Source organism: Taudactylus pleione, unplaced genomic scaffold (genome assembly GCF_031769625.1).
Source record: "Taudactylus pleione unplaced genomic scaffold, aTauple2 ptg000502l, whole genome shotgun sequence".
Lineage (NCBI taxonomy): Eukaryota > Metazoa > Chordata > Amphibia > Anura > Myobatrachidae > Taudactylus > Taudactylus pleione.
In genome coordinates, this window is record NW_028284904.1 from 3,462,151 (window position 1) to 3,483,127 (window position 20,977).

The window sequence follows — 20,977 nt, forward strand, 5'->3', positions numbered from 1 at the left end:
ATACCTACCCTACTCCTACCTACAGTATGTAACTCTAATGCACCCTCATACCTACCCTACTCCTACCTACAGTATGTAACTCTAATGCACTCTCATACCTACCCTACTCCTACCTACAGTATTTAACTCTAATGCACCCTCATACATACCCTACTCCCACCTACAGTATGTTACTCACTCTAATGCACCCTCATACCTACCCTACTACTACCTACAGTATGCTACTCTAATGCACCCTCATACATACCCTACTCCCACCTACAGTATGCTACTTACTCTAATGCACCCTCATACCTACCCTACTCCTACCTACAGTATGTAACTCTAATGCACCCTCATACATACCCTACTCCCACCTACAGTATGTTACTCACTCTAATGCACCCTCATACCTACCCTACTCCTACCTACAGTATGCTACTCTAATGCACTCTCATACATACCCTACACCCACCTACAGTATGCTACTCACGCTAATGCACCCTCATACCTACCCTACTCCCACCTACAGTATACTACTCTAATGCTCTCTCATACATACCCTACTCCCACCTACAGTATGTTGCTCACTCTAATGCACCCTCATACCTACCCTACTCCCACCTACAGTATACTACTCTAATGCACTCTCATACCTACCCTACTGCCACCTACAGTATACTACTCTAATGCACCCTCATACATACCCTACTCCTACCTACAGTATGTAACTAATGCACCCTCATACATACCCTACACCCACCTACAGTATGTTACTCACTGTAATGCACCCTCATACATACAGTACCCTACTCCCATCTACAGTATGCCACTCACTGTAATGCAGATGCATACTTACCCTACTCCCACCTACAGTATGCTACTCACTGTAATGCACCCTCATACCTACCCTACTCCAACCTACAGTATGCTACTCACTCTAATGCACCCTCATACCTACCTTACTCCCACCTACAGTATGCTACTCTCTCTAATGCACCCTCATACCTACCCTACTCCCACCTACAGTATGCTACTCATTCCAACTCAGAATCAGGATTGGAGACAAATTGATGTTGCCATTGATCACCAAGGAGTATACTATTTACTAAAGGATGATTTTGGTTGATATTGCAGGGTCTAAATCGCACATTTACTAACAGATGAATTGGGACATAATTTTTTTTAAACAATGACAAAAATTATCTGTTAGTAAATAGGTGATTTTGGGGTATATTTACTGAAAGTCAATTTGGGTCGATGTTTGGTCGATTTTGTGTTTCAGGGTCTAAATCACACATTTACTTGGAGATGATTTTTAAACTTTTAAAAAAAATTGTCAAAAATCATGTTAAAATATGTGTGATTTAGACCCTGAAACAGTATGCTACTCATTCTAATGCACCCTCATACCTACCCTACTCCTACCTACAGTATCCTACTCATTCTAATGCACTCTCATACCTACCCTACTCCCACCTACAGTATGCTACTCATTCTAATGCACCCTCATACCTACCCTACTCCCACCTACAGTATGCTACTCATTCTAATGCACCCTCATACCTACCCTACTCCCACCTACAGTATGCTACTCATTCTAATGCACCCTCATACCTACCTTACTCCCACCTACAGTATGCTACTCTAATACACCCTCATACCTACCCTACTCCCACCTACAGTATGCTACTCACTGAATGTACCCTCATACCTACCCTACTCCCACCTACAGTATGCTACTCACTCTAATGCACCCTCATACCCACCCTACTCCCACCTACAGTACTACTACAGTACTACATGTACTCTACCGCCTATGTCCCTGTATGCCATTTCCCCCCCCCCCTTCCCCCCCTGCCACTGCAGCAGAGATCTGTGGAGCCTTAATAATTATTTACTACATAGCTGGAAAACTTCTGTATGGGGTCAATTCCATTTCATTTAAGATACATTTTATTTTATCATCAAAATTGTTTCACTGTAAATATTGCAGACTTTTCATCTGACAATAAAACTGTTTTGTGTGACAGATGTATGAGCCTTGGCAGATCATCCATGTAAATACACAGCGCGGTTGCATTGTTATGCTTTTTAGCCATGTAAGACACACGCTACCAGATCTCGTATATCTGAAGTCTGATGTACCACCTGTCATCTCAATACGAGCTAAGGGGATTATCACATTCTGCTAGCCGTGCCAGCTCCTATGCTTTCTTTCATCCATCTGAAACCGAGCCAGCAAGTATTGGTCGGAATTAAGGTTAGAAGTTTCGTGTGGCCCATAGAGATGTGTTTATGATACTTAGGGGTAAATTTAATAAAGTTAGAGTTTTCAGAAGTGTAGATGTTGTCCATAGCAACCAGTCAGATTCTACTTAACATTTAACTAGCAGCTTCTAGAAGATAATAGCTAGAATCTGATTGGTTGCTATGGGCAACATCTCCACTTCTAAAAACTATCACTTTGGTAAGTGTATCCCTTACAATGCTCCTGTACACAAATATATATCTGCTGATATAGATGGTTTAATAGATTTGTTATCTGAGGTTCACACTGTGGTCCTCATTCAGAGCCGCTCGCAAAATGCGAGCGCTCGCTCTGAATGAGGGCGGCCGCTTTTCTTTTGAAAGGCGGCCTCCCGGCCGCTCTCTAAGTGTCTCGTCTACCGCAAGCCCCAGGTTGCTTCCTGCTCTAACAGAGCAGGAAGCCCCTACTGACATCACTGGTGATGTCAGTAGGGCCGCCTACAAACGGCAGGCGTTCCTTCAGGAACGCCTCCGTTTATCCGGCCACCCCCCCACCCCGCCTACAAAACGGGGCGAGCAGTCGATCAACATCGACAGCCGCCCCTTTTGTAGCGAGCCCCGGAGCAAGTGCATTTGTCACTCGCTCCGGGGCTTGCGCGTGCGAGCGCTACGCGTGCGCAGGCTCTCACCATTGACCCGCTTGCGAGCGGGTCTGAATGAGGTCCAGTATTTCAGGGCACCTGTGTGTTCCAGGATTCTCACGACGAATCCAGATTTTGATAGTGGGATCTTTTTCTTGGAAAGCTGTAACTGGTAAAAGCTATTGGTCTAGTGTCTTATAACACAGAACAAGTAGATTTGTCTTGTTGCAGGATCTGACCACAACTTTAATAATTTAAATGTAAACTGTGTCAGTTTCTAGACTGAAACACATAAAGACAGGATAGTGTCTATCAGGAATCTGTGCTGGTAATACATCGGGCTGATTCAGTGTCGCACGAAGTTCTGCCGCATTGCGTGCTCGGATATAAATGCATATCTTCGCCTGTTTTCAGGGTTGGATGCACCTATGCGGCCGCACCACCCCAGTACATCAGTGCGCGAAAGTCGCTGTCATGCATTTGCGCCAGTCTTATCCTTGCTGCAAGAGATGTTTCTAACATGAGACGGATCGCTCAGTACACCTCTGAGTAGCCCGTCATACCATCTGCATGCCCAGGGGACACTTATCCTGAGTACGGATTTCCCAATGCCGCCCAGTTACACACACTCATCAGAAAGTGGAGGTGCGGACAGCTGTAACTCACCCGTAGTCGCTCACAGTTGTGTATGCAAAGCTCCAACGCTTGCGCAGTTAATACAAGTCGCGTGTTCCATCCATACATAAAGCTGATCTGCGTATACAAAAAAAAACAGTTTAATAAATACATATGTGTAGTAGAAAAAAAAACCACACCTATAACTAAGTGCCATTGAACAGTCAAGGGTTGAACAACAAGAGAGACCAGAGGGCCTGATTCAGAGCCGGACGCTATTTGGGGACGGTCGTTCTGAAAAAGGGGCCGGATATTTAAATTAAGCGCTCGCTCTTTGCGGTCTGTTGACGCCTCTATGTCTGAACGAGCGAACGAAACGTGCTCTCTATTTTGTAAAGACGCCCCCTGGCCGCTCGCATCATACGTCATCTCCGCTATTTATTTGATTAATCGAGTACATCGAAAGGCGTATGAACTGCTCGCAGTGCGTGTGGTAGCATTTTCCTACCGCAATCATGCGAGCAGTTCAGGCTAAAAGACAAACAAGTGACGTGGCCGATGACGCTGGTTTGTTAATTATGCACACCCTTAAAATGCCCGTTTTGACCGTTTGGCACACCTGCGTTCGGATCTCCACTCCCTGTTTTCAAGCACCTTCCCCTGTTACCACCCACAAACGCCTCATTCCGTCACTCAAATTAGCAGGCATTCGCTATTTTGCGAGCACACGATTTCCGACCGCACTGACTGGTTGGCGCATGCGCATTACAACCCATACGCATGCACAGATGTGCGAACATCGCTCGGAGCGAACGAGCGGCCGCTTACGAACGGCTCTGAATCAGGCCCAGAGTCCTCTTATGCCCTTGTGTATTATCCACCGTTTGTGTGAGCTCTCATACATAAGTGCTGTGCGTAGTCATGAGCTCCTTGCAGCAGAGAAAAGGCTGAGAGCTGGGAAAGTCAGGGGTACAATGCAACATTGCTTCCAACTAGTGGTTTAAAGGGGAGAAAAATCCCCCCCCCCCAGCTGCATTGCAATCTTTATAGAGCTTGGCCAGAGAACTAGGCAGCAACTGGGGCATACCTGGCCAGAGAGGGCGCTGTAGAGAAGGCCCTTCTGGGACACTCTCTTGGGCCAGTTATGTGTCAGTACTGCAGAAGTAGGGATGGACATCGATGGTCGATGTTTGCTGACCATCGATGATTTTCTTACAATGTTTGTGCTTTCATCATTTGACAGCAGCATTTCGATGTTTGCTGCCCATAGATTGGTAATCATTCAATGGTGTTTCGATGGTGGCTTCTTTTCTTTAAATACTAAAAGCTATGCCTCCCATGGTGGCTGTGTGCGGTGTCTCTGCATGTGATGATCTCCATGGCTCATGCTGCTGGGATCGTTGGAGGCTGTCTCTCACTGCCTCAGATGTGACCCTCAGTCCCTCCCCTCTCTGCTAGCTCTGATTGGCTCCATGAGGCAGTGAGAGCCAATCAGTGTTCAGCCCTGGTCCTGCGATGGTTAGTTACCATTGCATCGAAAGATTCAATGGTGGAAGCACTGCCATCATATGATGGTGGGCTTCCGATGTCCATCCCTATGCAGAAGTCTTTGGCAAAACGCTATGAATATTGCAGTGGAGCTGGGGGTTTCCATCCCTATCAGAACAGGAAAGCATAGTACCTGTAAAGTGTATTTATCATTTCAGGCAGGGTGTAAGTGACTTTTATGTTCTTTTGTTCTCTTCTGCATATTCCTGTGTAATTTAGGTTGAAGTAAGGTGGAGGAGGATAGAACCAATCTGGGCCAATCCATATTATAGGGTTCTTGCACTCATAGGCAATTTTACACCCACCCAGGATACTTTTTTCGTGTGTGAAATACTGCATGCCATGATGGGTTACCATATATTGATAGCAGACATATCGGGGCTAATCTGGGAGTAAAGCAAAAAAAAAAAAAATAAAGCAAGTAAAGTAACTTCACTTGGATAAACCATGTTGCACTGCAAGAGGTGACAATTCTATGCATGCTGGGTACATAGTGGCTGCAATTTACATTTGGCTTTGGACACATACCTCTCAAATCTAAATCTCTCTGCGCATTTTACGTCTGCCCCCCCCCCCCCCCCCCGCAGTATAGCCTGGTTTTACCAAGGTTCAAACCGGCCCGTTATACACATGCAAGTATGCAGGGCCTCCGAAACGGGGGGGGGAATTGATTACCCAGGCTTGCTGGAGTGCCCATGGTCCACTGCTCCCCCCCCCCCTAGTCCCCCCTAGAGCAGCAATGCAGCAGTCTCCCCTGCCGGCACCTGATAGGAGGGGGAGAGCAATCGCATGGACTGTGCCCCCCCTTTCTGGATCTGCCCCTGGCTGAGGGGGACAACAACACCACTTATATTTTTTTAAGGGGGTTTGGCCATGTCTCTTTGCAATAGGCCACACTCTCTTGTCACTACCCGGACTCAGCCAGACTCCCTACAGAACTGCAAGCATGGTATATTTGAATCCTGCCTTAGTAACATCTGCTCCCTACATTTGAAATAAATATATGGGTTTACTGGATGGGTTCTGCGCTGCCACCCTGTGGTCATACATTGCACTGGATTTATTTAATTTTTACTATTTTTGCATTATTTGGACAATATTTATGGACTTCCAGGCACCTGTGATTACCACCACTTTCACCAAAGTGCACAAGCACAGTAAACTGTTGGGCTGATTCAGGGTGGTGCAGAGTGCGGCTGCTTTGTGTGCTTGGGGATAATTGCAGATCTTCACCTGTATTCTGAGTTGGCTGCACCGCCCACGCCTGTCCTAATATGTAAGGGGCCGTCATCACTATCAGTGCACATTTGCACCAGCGTATCCTTGGTACAAAAGATCCACCTGAGATTAGGTGGGTATTGGCATCTGCTCACCTCTGAACAGCCTAAAATGACATCTGTATATACCAACAACACGCAAACGGAACACATACCCTCTGTGCAAATGTCCTGTCGCTTGCCGGTTACGCCTCAAGGGGAGGTGCAGTTGGAATGCTCAATCGCTTGTATTTGCATATGCCCATCCCCCACCTCATATACATGCTGAAAACCCCAATATTCGGCCACAAAGCAGACTTGCTGTGAATGAGCCCATGTGTTCTCAATTTTTCCCAAATCGCAAATTCTCCAATCAACATCTAAAGTGGGAAATGGATTCCTTGGATTGAGCTTATAGGGGCAGATGTATGAAGCTCTGGGAAGTGATACAGTGCAGAGTGATAAACAACCGACCACTCAGCTCCCAACTGTCATGTTACAGGCTGTGTTTGAAAAATAACAGTTGAGAGCTGATTGGTTGGTCGTTTATCACTCTCCAACTTATCACTTCCTAGAGTTTCATACATCTGCCCCATCATCTTATGCTAATGTAAAGATCCGCCCGTCTATGCTGAAGATCCACGTGTCTGCATGTGGAAGCCCATTCCTTGCTGGTAATAAGCAACTGGTAATAAATAACATCCCGCCCACATGCCTCTATGTCCGAGCACCCAATGCTACGTGCAAAAGATCCTGCTGGGACAGGTGTCTCACATCTCTGTCTGCACACTGTGAACAAGCAATGCTCCCACAGCTACCTGCGATCGTATGGTCACTGCCCAGGAACGCCCATTTCACAGAAAGTAGAGCAGGCGGTGAATAGATGCCGTATGCATGCGTGCAGCATCTATTCACAGAGTGAGGAACTGGCGGCATATCCAGGAGCGCTGGGCATGCCACCTGCATGACGAAAACAGGGGCATGGCTCCTAGGTATGGCATTTACAGCGAGGACATGCCCCTTGCTGCTAAGCCATGACCCATAATTTTGGGCACCTTTGCAGCAATAAGAAATTGTTATTCGTGGGAATGTATCCAAATACACATGCAGGAACAGGGGATCCTAAAAGAGCATGTCAATGCAATGTGTTATAAAGGATCGCATTTGCAGTCACTTGGCTTCTGTATCAGGACCCTGCTGCATTACTGCTCATGTGCGGTCGGCCGTTGCCGGGGCGGGTTCCGGCGGAACTCTATCCCTGTAATTTTGGCTACAGTGACTAAAGCCATCTTCAGAAGACTTTAGCTGCCGGGCCAAACTACCTAATGGTTTTCAATTCCTGCGCTTAGTAAATCTGATGCACAACAGAATAAAAAAAATAAAAAGACTGCGCTGTAAGGACCGCCTATGGTGTGATAGGATCAGAAACCTGTGGACTGGGTATGGGAAATGTGATGCAAATCAATGGTAAAGATGCTGCTATCAAACAACAGTGGTCACCTGGTAAGGATAAATCCGAAAAAATAAGGGGGGAGGGAGGTGTTAGCGCAACTATTGGGTGGGTATCATGAACATATTAGGATGTAAAACAATAAAAACGACAGGATCACATTTAATATAAATCTATCACAAGACAGATGTGTAATAAACATAGAAATTTATTGCATAATAATTAAAAACACTACCATGTCAAATGCGACAAATATTGATATAAAATATACTGTCAATAACGGTTCATTAATGAATAATTATTGTGATTGAATAGGCATACACATTGGTAGATTAAAGTTGGTAAAAAAAAAGATTAAAAAATAACTGTAACAAACCAAAAAGTTGAAAAGGAAAGAAAAGTATGGATCCCCGATGGAGAGAAATCTATGAAGAATTTCAAGCATGTCACTGGATATTGTTCCAAATACCTAACCGGCAGGTTGGTGTAGTTTGTAGTCCATGTCCAAAGAATTCTTCAGAGTAGTACAACAGGTGGTTTTTCCCGATGTTAGTGTCAGCGTGGCAGCTGGCCAGCTTAGTGCAGGGTTCTGGGGAGATCCTATGGTCCTGTAAGAAGTGTTTGGCAGAATCCAACTCAAAGGACAGAAAACATGTATTCAGCAATGAGCCCAGTGGAAACGTGCGGTGGATCAATCAGGATCAGGATTTGGGATCCTTCTAACGCGTTTCTCTGTATCAACAGCTTCGTCAGAGGCTTAGTGACCCTATCCACATTGGGTCAGTTCTATATGTCCTTTTCATTAATCTTAATCGATTCCTGCTGTTTAATACGGACTTAGGGGGTCATTCAGACCCACTCGCGAGCGGCAGTACGCTCGCAAGTGGGTCGATGTTCCCCACTGCGCATGCGCACGACGGAGGGAGCTCCGTCGTGCGCATGCGCGAGACCTGGCGAGCGACGGGCTTCCCATCGCTCCGGGTCTCGCACCAAAGGGGGCGTGCTTTTGAAGTTGATTGACAGCACACCCCCTTTGGTGGGCATGCCGGGGGTGTGCCTGCCAGATGGAGGCGTTCCCATGGGAACGCCTAACGTCTGAAGCCAGCCCCACTGACATCACTAGTGATGTCAGTGGGAGTGATTTTGGCTCTGATAGAGCCAAAATCACTCCAGGGCTTGTGGCTGGGAAACCCGATCGCAGGGTTTACCTCGCAAGTCCGATGGTCGCGATGGTCAAGACCATCGCGACCATCTTTTTGGACGCTCGTATATGCTGTGGGTGGTGACCCACAGCTATACGAGCGTCCAGGAGGACGCTCCATTTTCATGGAGGAGGGCACTGATTCAGAGTGAGCGCTCTGGTCAGAGCGTCCGGCTCTGAATCAGGCCCTTAATTGGTTGTCATATTATATTTACAAAATAATATCTATGCAAATGCAATATATCTGCCTTGTGTTTTATTTTGACAATAGATCGGCGTTTATATATAAATAGTGAATGATAAATAGGCCCCACAGACCAATTTCACAATCTGATGTTTCTACTGGACCTCAGCGTACTCCATAACCCCATATCTCGTCAGGTTCATCAAGCAACAACCTCTGTCCTACTACTAGTAGCAAGCGGAGAGTAAAATCCTGTGTCCATAGTATAGAAGGGTGGTAAATATTCATAGGAATTACTATACACTCCATCAAAACTGACAATCCTATCTTCCCAGACACTTAGGGTCCCTTTGCCATTATTAGTGTGCAGGACATGTTTATCATAGCTTCTCCTGATGACCTTGAAGCACATTGATCTATTTCCATTTACCAGATAGTGCCAATTCATTATTATCCTACTCAGGCACTTATTTCATGTATCGATCTTGCCTGAATGACGCCCTAGTCACAGGCATTTTTATTAGATTATAACCTCTGCGAGGAAATGCAGGACTGTCCCGCCAAAACCGGGACGGTTGGGAGCAGTGGCGGTTACTACCCTCTTCGACAAGGGGGACTACCCGTGCTGCAGTTCGGACTCGGAGACAGTCCTTACACCTGCGTAATGGATCTGCCGGAACCAGAGCATGTGCACACAGACAGGCTTCTAGGGACTGTCCTGTGTGTGATTAGCAGATAGTGGGACAGATGTATGAAGCTCTGGGAAGTGATAAAGTGGAGAGTGATAAACCAGCAGCCACTCAGCTCCCAACTGTCATTTTTCAAACACAGCCTGTAACATGACAGTTGAGAGCTGAGTGGCTGCTGGTTTATCACTCTCCACTTTATCACTTCCCAGAGCTTAGTACATCTGCCCCAGTGTTTGCAGTGGGAAGCCACTGCCAGTACACAGACTCCTAGGTAAGATCCACCACTGGTTGGGTAGGTGTGCATCAATACATTTTATTCTCTGACATTATGGCCTAGGAATGTATCATTATAACATGTATACAGGCAGGCCATCAGGAGGTTACATGGGAGTACAAGGGGCCTGGGCTATCAAGGGTGCCTGGAACTGATGATCCTGTCAGACACTTGGGTATATTTATTAGAAGTCGATTTTGGACGATTTATGGTCGATGTCTGGTCGATTTTTGTGTTTCAGGGTCTAAATCACACATATACTAACAGATGATTTTTAACATCTTTTTTTAAAAGTTTAAAAATCATCTCTAAGTAAATGTGTGATTTAGACCCTGAAACACAAAATCGACCAAACATCGACCCAAATTGACTTTCAGTAAATATACCCCTAAATCACACATTTACTAACAGATGATTTTTTACATTGTTTAAAAAAATTATGTCAAAATTCATCTTTTAGTAAATGTGCGATTTAGACCTTGAAACATCAACCAAAATCACCCTTTAGTAAATACAGGTTGAGTCCCATATCCAAAATGCTTGGGACCAGGGGTATTTTGGATAATGGAATATTCCGTATTTTGGAATATTTGCATATCATAATGAAATATCTTAGGAATGGGACCCCAATATACACACAGAATGCTTTTATGTGTTAAATACACCTTATACACACAGCCTGCAGGTCATTTTATACAATATTTTCAACAATTTTGTGGCTCAAACAGAGTTTGTGTACAGAAATGAAATTAATTTATGTTTCATATACACCCTATACACACAACCTGTAGGTCATTTTATACATTATTTTAATAAATTGTGCTTTAGACAAAATTTGTGTACATTGAACCATCAAAAATCAAAGGTTTAATTTTCTCAGTCATGCCAAAATAATTCCGTATTTCGGGAATATTCCGTATTTCTGAATATTTGGATATGGGAGACTCAACCTGTATACTCCTTGGTGATCAATGGCAACATCAATTTGTCTCAAATCCTGATTCTGAGTTGGGAGAAATGCAAAGAAAATGCAGGTAACCTTGCACTTTGGTAAAGCCATGTTGTACTGCAGGTGGGGCAGATATAAAATGTGTAGAGATATTTAGCTTTAGGAGGGATGTGTACAAATTTAAATCTGAATTGCAGTGTAAAAATAAAGCTGTCCATCATGTTCTCCACTTTGGAATAATTTAGCTTTTCCAGGGATCCGCGGGCTTGAGAGTAGCTTCTTAGGGCTGTCCTATGGAGTGGTTGTACCTCGATGGGGTCCTTCACTCATTTACGTAATTGTCCTCTACTTATGGTCTTCCAGCACATTTCTTTTATAGATATTTACAACTCCGACATGCTCTCTGCACGCAGCAGAAGGGGACTACCCCGCCGTTTCTTCGGCTCCAGTTCGAATATTAGTCTGTACTCTTCTTGGTCGGAGAGTTATCTCTCTGGCATACTCTTCTCGTCTCGTGGGGCAGATGGTCTGTGCAGCCTTAGATCTCACTGGGATTTAGATTTGGGTGTTTTATGTGATGATGATGATGATTGGAAACATCTGGGTTCTCCTTGAGATGCCACAGCATTTGCAAGATTTCAGCAGATCCAACTATATATTCTGCATCAGCTTCTACTGAACCCTGATTAGTCTCTTTAAATTTGGGGGATCTTCTACGGACTCTGGAAATGTGCTGCCCCATCTGGTGACTTCTGGTATCATCTTTGAACTTGTCCTCGAGTGTCTTACTTTTGGATGAGGGTAGTTACCTGTGTCCAAATCCCTTTTGCTGACCCCACATATTTGCCTCCTCGACCTGGAGGAATCCCTCACTGTTCCTTTACGATTATATATGAACAGTCTTTTAACACTAGCCTGGGTCTATATTGCCAGAACATGGATGGCTCCTGATCCCCTCTTCTTTTCCCTCCCGGGTAGCTCTAGTTAATGTAACTTTCCCATGAGAGTTTTATGTACCAGAAGCAAAAATGCCCATTAAAGTTTGATATAGTCTGGTCCCTATGGCAAAAGTCTTGCTATGCTCTTGTCGTTTCCTCTACTGATCCATTTTAATGGCCTTAGGTTTCATTTTGTTTCTGTACCCCCAGCCAGTTCACACCATATTTTGTTGTACTGATTTTGATTATACAATTTATATCCTTGACCAATTTTAGGTTATGTTGTTTTTTTATTTGCAATTGATTGTATTTTCAGAATGATCACTGTACATTTTTTCTTAAATCTGTTTATTGAACAGCAAAGTATAATTAATGTACATCATACAGCTCAAGAATAAAATAATATACAATACAACATTTTAAGAATATTTTACATTATTTCTTGACATGAAATAAAGAAGAAAGTTGTTGTTACGATTTCTCTTTTTCTTAATCTATAAATGTAGAAATATAAATGTACAGAAGAAATATAAAGAGTAAAGAAATGCAGACAAAAATCTGCACAAATGTAAGTGGAAATTTCTAGAGTGTGGGAAAGTTAAAGAAGATCCCTTAACAATATCTAGAGGATAAATACAATAAATCCCACAGATCAAACAGGAACTGAAAACAAACTGAAATATTCATACATAATATGTACAAATAGACAAAATAAGGTATCAAAATAATAATGGTATGCAATATGTATAAAACTACAAGTGAAAGCATGATATAACAGAATATAATACAGTAAACTATAATATAATACCCATGTCACGACGGAAACCTATCTAGAGCAGAAGTGACCCTGGTAGCATAAAAACCCTAGGAAATTAAGTACCACTGAGACAGTCAGACTATACCTAAAAAAGAAAAAAAAAAAGGGTATGTCCAGAAACAACTTGATCACTGTACATTTACCATGCTAATATTTTTATGTGATCTTATGTTTTGTATTTATTCTCTTTTGTAGTTTTCTTTTCTTTTTTATTTAGATTTTTCTTGTTCAAAAAATGATGATAATCAGTAAAAATACTTGAGTTAAAAAAAAATTAAGCTGTCCAACATGTGTGGGCTACATGCAGAAGCAGCCAGTATTTACCCTGCATGAAAAAAAAGAAAAGAAAATGTATTTGCTCTCTTTGCATGCCACATGGTTTGTTCCAGATACTTGTTTGGTTTTTTTTGCTTATTCCCAAGTCAGAATCAGGCCCATAGGGCATTTTTAGTTTCCAGAATACTGTCTGCCACCAGCTCAGCCAGTAATAGAGACACATTGTCAAGGCCCCCATACATCAGCGACGGATTGTCGCATTACTCCCGATCCACAGACACCAGGGTCATATTGTTCACTTGGGCACTGCAATGTGACATAATATGAGCTGGGGCCTCAAAGTTCTGGCTAAGCCCCTGCTAAAGTTTATTGTTAAAGTCTGGTAGGTATTTTACCTTTTCACTACTTTTGGCACTATGGCACATTTCCATTGGGGAGACATACAACCGTGAATCGTTGCGCGCGCTCAACTATGGTGCACGTGCAGTGCTAAAAGTGCATCTACAAAACACAATTGCTTGCAACTCCACATTAGTCTTATATATCACATTTAAGAGACACTTTATACTGTATTATTCCTGTTTAGTAAAACGAGCGTACTGCAAGTCTGAAGCTGTTTAGTAGTTATTAAGGGGTCATGTCACAAAGGTATAGATTATAGTTCATATGGTATTTGCCACTAGGTGCTTAGTTCGAATCTATGGATGATATTTTACATTGACGAAAAATTTAAGATGGCAGCCTCCACTTCTAGTGATATATATAGGTTATAGGTGGAAAAAAATAAATGGCAACTTTTTGACTCCATTGATGCAATGTCAGATCAATAAAACCAAGATTATAGTTAGAATGATATAATAATGTATAGAGTTATATAGTAATAGATAGAATGGTGTGCTGAAGAGTTTATTGATCTTTATGTACCCCACAATAGATAGTATTATAAGGCATTTATAATTCATTGGTCTGTTAAAATACCAATAAATCATTAACACTAGTTACCTTATATAAATGGGCTACTAGTAACACATACCTCCCAACATTTAGACAAACTAAGGGATCAAATTATTGCAGAATTTAAGGCTTTTGTACTTTTAGCAAACCTTCCTTGTTGGACAAGGCTATCACAAGCAATTGCTTTCACCTTTCTGCGATATTTCCCCATGCATAGGAGAACATGGGTGAACGGGCTATGAAAAGGAAGGGAACCAGGTAGGGAGCAGTCCAGCGCATTAGTGGTGCCGGGTGCATGTGACCCATGCATATGTTACTTGGAGCTCTATTTATTAACATTATTTTTACTAAAATAAAGTGAAAAGGATGTTTTTACACCCATTTCACATTATTTTAGTATCACCTATAGTTATTACAGGGCAATTGGAGTAGAATTCATAAAATTCTACTCCAACCCCTAAGTATCACTTATTGTTAGTAAGCAGGTCACATTTCCAATAATTGTAATGACCAAAGTTACTAAAAATAAATTGTAAAAAAATACCTGGGAAAGCCCTGTGCTAATAACGCCACCTGGAGGTGGCGTTATCCAGGGTCTTCCCCGGTTACCGGACTCCTGCCCTGCTCTAAAAGGCAGAGCAGAGCCCGGTGCCGGTCCCAGTGATCACCTGTGTGGTCTAAACAGACCGCAAGCTGATCACTGCTAAAAAAAGAAAAAAGTAATAAAAAAATTAACTTACCTGACTCCAGGGACCGGTGGTTGGGGCTCCGGTGATGTTCTCCCTCCGGTCAGCTGGTCTCCCATGGTGCACTGCGGCCCGGTCATCAGGTGATCGGGTCCCAGTGCAGTATGGGATATCAGCTGACCGGAAGCATGGAAGACATCACCGGAGCACCAATGACTGCAGGTAAGTGCTATTAAGGGAGGGGGGTCCATGATTGCGGGGTGGGGCTTAACGACAGGGCGGGGCTTAGCGCCTGGGGGTGTAGCAGCGGCGGCTGGTCGGCGCATGCGCGGGCACTTTGTCACAGTATTTTTTGTGAAAATACTGTGACTAGTGTGCGGAGGGGATTCGCAGGGACAGAGCTTTCTCGCAAGCTCTGTCCCCGCAAGGGATTTGTAGTAAATCCCTGTGATATTGCCTGAATTCCCAATGCGAATTCAGTCGATACTATCAAACTACAATCTGTATTACAAATGCGGATTGTAGTAAATAGAGCCCTTAGAAACATAGAATTTGACGGCAGATAAGAACCTCTTGGCCCATCTAGTCTGCCCTTTTTTTACCTTTTTTTAACCTCAACCCTATGTGATCCTCAGTTCTTTGTAAGGATATCCTTATGTCTATCCCATGCATGTTTCAATTGTTCTGCTGTCTTAGCCTCTACCACCTCTGATGGGAGGCTATTCCACTTATCCACTACCCTTTCTGTGAAGTAATTTTTCCTCAAATTTCCTTTGAACCTACCTCCCACCAGTGTCAGTGCATGTCCTCGTGTTTTAGTACTTCTCTTCTTTTGAAGAATGTCCCCCTTCCTGCTTCTTGTTAAAACCCCTGATATATTTCAAAGTTTCTATCATGTCCCTCTTTCCCTTCTCTACTCTAGACTATACATATTGAGATCTTAGTCTTTCCTGGTACGTTTTGTGGTGTAGATCTTGCACCATTATAGTTGCCCTTCTTTGTACAGTCTCTAATGTATTAATATCCTTCTGGAGATATGGCCTCCAGAACTGAACACAGTATTCTAGATGAGGCCGTACCAATGACCTATACAGTGGTATTATCACTTCTTTATTCTTGCTGCTGATTCCTCTCCCTATGCAGCCAAGCATCTGACTTGCCTTTCTCATTGCTTATAAGGTAAAATAATTGAAAAAAATAAAATACAGAAGTAAACCAGCAACTTTGTCATAATATGAAGCTTTATTATATTATATTGAAAATGTGATTGATCATCGTTCTGTTATTATTACACAAGCACCGAATAGAGGTTTCACCAGTTTATAGCCATCAGGAACGGCAACTTTATATATTACAGTATATGTTTAGTAGTTTTTCATCAGAATGAGCCAACACAAATGTATATAAAGCGGAAATAACACATAGAACTGATAATGAATAGTTTACAAAGAGACAATACTTGATTTTTACCAGGTAAAAAAAAAACACTGTCCGTGCCAAAGATGGATCCTGCAGTCCGTATGATGGACTCATCCAGACACGAGGAGGTCTTAATTACGGGGACTGGTTGTCCTCGCTTGGGTTGTTTACTGTACAGAAGAATAAGCTACAGTACAAAGCCATTTATCGACCTTTTAGAAATATACGTGTGATCAATATGTAAGTCTCCTGCAGACATTTTCATTAGGAAGGTTGCAACCAGGCCGATTTTTTCTTTTAAATTTAAAAATATCAAGATGCTGACTTCTGGTGCACACAGGTTTATTCACCGCAAAACTGGCCAGACAAACTGAAGGCGATCGGACAATTTGGTCACACATGTAAAGAGCAGAGCAGTAACACTACAAGTGGCCGCACCTGACAGTCACTTATGTCTCGATCAATCAATTCCTCCAATCCGATTAGATTTTTTTTTTTATTGAGTGGAGGTAGGGGGCACACATGATCTAGTTTTAGACCGATTTGGTCTGAAGTGGTCAAATGGGCAGATACAGTTGCCATTTAGTGATGGCTACTGAAATGAACAGAACAAAAAGGGCTTTGTTTAACAATTATGCTAAGTACAATACGTAACTCCAATACAATGAATGCTACATTGGGATACTGAACTGAGGACAGAATGCATTTTTACAGTCAGTGATGGCAGCGTGTCCCCAAAAAAAGTATCAATCCTTATCACTCCAGATCATGCCGATTAGAGACGACCTTTCATGGCTATTTAGCAAAAAAAAGCGATCGCTGGGACAGTGGCTCTGATAGTTATTATACCTAAATCATAGAGAAGCAGTGGCATAACTGTTGGGGATTGGATCACCAGAGTGATACGTAACTGCTGTCAGTCCCACCACGACGCAGCTCACTGATACTGAACCGTGCCAATGACCAGCTAATGACCAGTAGAGGCCCGCGCAAACTCCGAACACAGGGACTGCCCATGCAGGCTGTAGGAAGGAAAGGGCACAGGCGGGCATTGTCTTTGAGGAGCGTGCGAAGCCCTGGTCACGTAACAGCAACAGGCAGTCTGCTCTGCATTGGCACAGCCGCACATACACTGAGTAAATAAATAATAGTTGGGAAAGGATTTGGAGCGTTTAGAAGTGGGCCTAGAGGGAGGGCACACATGTGCCCTCCACTCGCTCGAGAAATTAATAAATAGGCCTGAAATATATCGTCTTCTAGTTCAACAGAATTAGGATCAGAATTAGGATTATCAGAAAAATAACAGCGGACCGTAGTGGATTTATTCCGGGTCATTTCCTGTGTGCGAGGGCATTGGCGTGTAATCCTCACCATAGGACGTGAATGATGCCATTCAGGTCATTTTGTCTATGTTTTCAGACTTTTGAGGGCACACAGTTACAAAGGGCACATTATCAGCGCCCAAAGTGTATGTAAAAGAGCCGAGTGTCCGTCACAGGCACTGACGGCTCTTCATCACTTATGCGCCGCTCTTTGTAATTTACTCTGATTGATGTTTTTTTAACCTGTTACTGTATGTACTGATATTTATGTTTCCACTTGAATCCATTTATAACTGCGCCACCAAAAACTGCATTTGTACTTGAAGAAAAATGAGCGTTACGTATCGCTGTGACTGTCAGCCTGCCAACACCCAACGCCACTCAATTCAGGGTTTCGTTATTGACCTACCAATGTTGGAACAAAGTAATAAATAAAACTCGAGTCATGAATAAATGTGAGTATGACTGAAAACCTAAAGCGAATTGCAGCTAATTTATGTCATTAACAATTAAATTGTATTTCATACATACTCCCTACCGCACCACTTCAGCTTATTGTGACCGTTTATTAATTGAAGGTTAACGCCGCTTTTGTTCTGCGTATAATGAGGTGTTTTGAAATAAAATATCCATTTTCACTTACACTCTGTGGATCTATGGAAAATTGTTTCACCTGCTGGGCTGAACTTGGATTGGGTTGTCAAAGAGTCTGCTCCGCATCTCTGCCCATTAATGCAAATGAGAAGTTGATGGGGGAGGGTCTTTGACAACCCAAAGCAATGCCTGTCTGAGCAGGGGGTAGGATTGCCCAGGCCATTAGGAGCATACAGATGTGTCACCTTTCACATAATGTTTTTACACCATACGGTGTGACTGAAGCTGCCTACACACACAACGATTTAGTAAATGAACAATTTTAGTAAATGATTTTCGTTCATTTTTTCAAAGGAAAAATGAACGAAAATCGTTTACTAAAATTGCTCATTTACTAAATGTAATGAACAATTGTTTTGAACTACAAATGATTGTTGCATATTCCCTTACTAATAATCATTGAGTTGGTCAGTCTGACTGAACTACAAACTACAAACGTGAACGCGCATGAACGATAATCGTTCATCGTTTTAACTCAGAAAGTGAACGATTTTTTCAATGATTGAACGATAAACTATATCATTATCGACAATCGTTCAAAAAATCGTTGTGTGCGTATGCCCCTTTAAGCTGCCTACACACACAACGATTTAGTAAATGAACGATTTTAGTAAACGATTTTCGTTCATTTTTTCAAGGGAAAAATGAACGAAAATCGTTTACTAAAATCGTTCATTTACTAAATGTAATGAACGATTTTTTTGAACTACAAACGATTTTTGCATATTCCCTTACTGAAAATCGTTGAGTTGGTCGGTCTGACTGAACTACAAACTACAAACGTGAACGCGCATGAACGATAATCGTTCATCGTTTTAACTCAGAAAGTGAACGATTTTTTCAACGGTAAACGATATCGTTATCGATAAACGTTAAAAAAATTGCTGTGTGTGTATGCACCTTTAGAAATAAAACCAGTGGCTAATGGAACTTTTTTTTTAGTGCACTTTTTTTTATTTTTTTATTCCTTTCTTTGCACACCTACTGTACTAATTCTATGCGAATTTTAAATATATTTCGCCTCAATTAATTTATTTCCAAAGTTATTATTTTTAATTACCATAACTAATAAAGATGTATGATGTTTAAATAAAAGATAACTAATACATACTTTGAATTTTGATCTAAAAAGTGTACCGTTATTAGCACTCTTCTTACCTCTCTGGTTTTTGATCATTCGGACATCTGTAAGTGATCCTTATAAACAGAGTGCAGATAAGTAACAGTGAGAATTGTACTGTAACAATTCTACCTAAAATTTCAACAAAGTAACACTTTAATTCTTGTGACACACTGTGTCCTGATACACTGCTTGGGAATCACCGATGTGCCAGCAGTGATCCATCTGTTGACTAACTATACCTTACACCTGTGCCGCCCTGAGCTTATTGCTACGGGTTAGGCAGAAGGCGATTATTGGCACAGATTACCCAGAGATCACCTGAGTGTGTCACACCGCACACCTGGAGCACTTCCTGCTAGTCATTGTCAATAAACAAGTTATAGTATTTAAAACGGCTGCTAGTAACATTAACAAATACATATGCAAAACCTTTCATAAAGTTAGAGGTAAAGGTGCATACACACAACGATTTTTTGAACGATTATCGATAACGATATCGTTTAATCATTGAAAAAATGTTCACTTTCTGAGTTAAACGATGAACGATTATCGTTCATGCGCGTTCACGTTGTTTCTAGTATGTAGTTCAGTCAGACTGACCAACTCAACGATTTTCAGTAAGGGAATATGCAAAAATCGTTCGTAGTTAAAAAAAAATCGTTCATTACATTTAGTAAATGATCGATTTTAGTAAACGATTTTCGTTCATTTTTCCCTTGAAAAAATTAACGAAAATAGTTTACTAAAATCGTTCATTTACTAAATCGTTGTGTGTGTGTATGCAGCTTTAGAGGTACATTTTATACTGCATACAATGTACTGTATAAGGTCTTATTTCGCCTCTGAAAACTGTTTTTATTGTTTTAATAAACTGTACGAGGTGAATCTTTTAAAGTTCTTTAGTGATGATGGATGTGGCTCATTTTCAGCTTACAACATTTTCGCTTTATTAGAGTGTTTTAGGGAATTTTCAGAGTTACTCTGAAATGAGATGGTTCCTACCTAACTCTTGCTACTATATTATTCTGACACTTTTCCTATATTTGACCTTAAAGTGGTATACAGCTGTCATCTTTATAGACCTGGCGTAAGCATTGCGAACTTTAAACAGAAAAAAAAGACAACTCCTATTGAAATGACTGTCATTGGCAAACACAGGAGGTTTTACATAGAACATGTTTCATTTGCAGATTAAAGCCCCGTACACACTGGACGACTAGTGTAAACGATATGAACGAAAACAACATCTTTGAACGATATATCGTTCAAATCGTCCAGTGTGTATGCACTGTGCGATGAACGATGCACGCTCCCGCGGGTTGTTAATGATATCCCCAGTCATCTGTACTTGCAGTCCAATCTGGGGATATCGTTAGCGATACCATGCTGCTAAATACAGCATGCATCCCCCCTGCCGTCGTTCGTCGTTGCCTGTGTATGCACTTACTGATGTCGGCACCCCTGCCGGGTCCCGCCGCTGACGATATCGCTCATACAGCATATCGTCCAGTGTTTATGGGGCTTAAGATTACGCCGGACACCCTCCAGTCGCTGACTGCAGGGTTCTCCATAATATAGGGCTTGACATTTTGGGAACAGGGAATGTCTCAGGGGTGGAATTATGCTCCTGTTCTGTTGATTGAATAACAATTCACCATCCGAATCATTGATGAATTGCACAGATTTACAATAGTTTGTGCTATAATGGTCAATGCTCAGATACATTTATTATTTTCATTATTGTTATTAGGA

The 20,977-nt window shown here is 42.3% G+C and overlaps 1 protein-coding gene across 6 annotated transcripts in view; it reads left to right on the top strand.

Moving 5' to 3' along the window:
* The window catches only part of LDB1 (LIM domain binding 1), a 217,919-nt gene that overhangs the window by 18,610 nt on the left and 178,332 nt on the right, over positions 1-20,977 (top strand). The window lies entirely within an intron of this gene.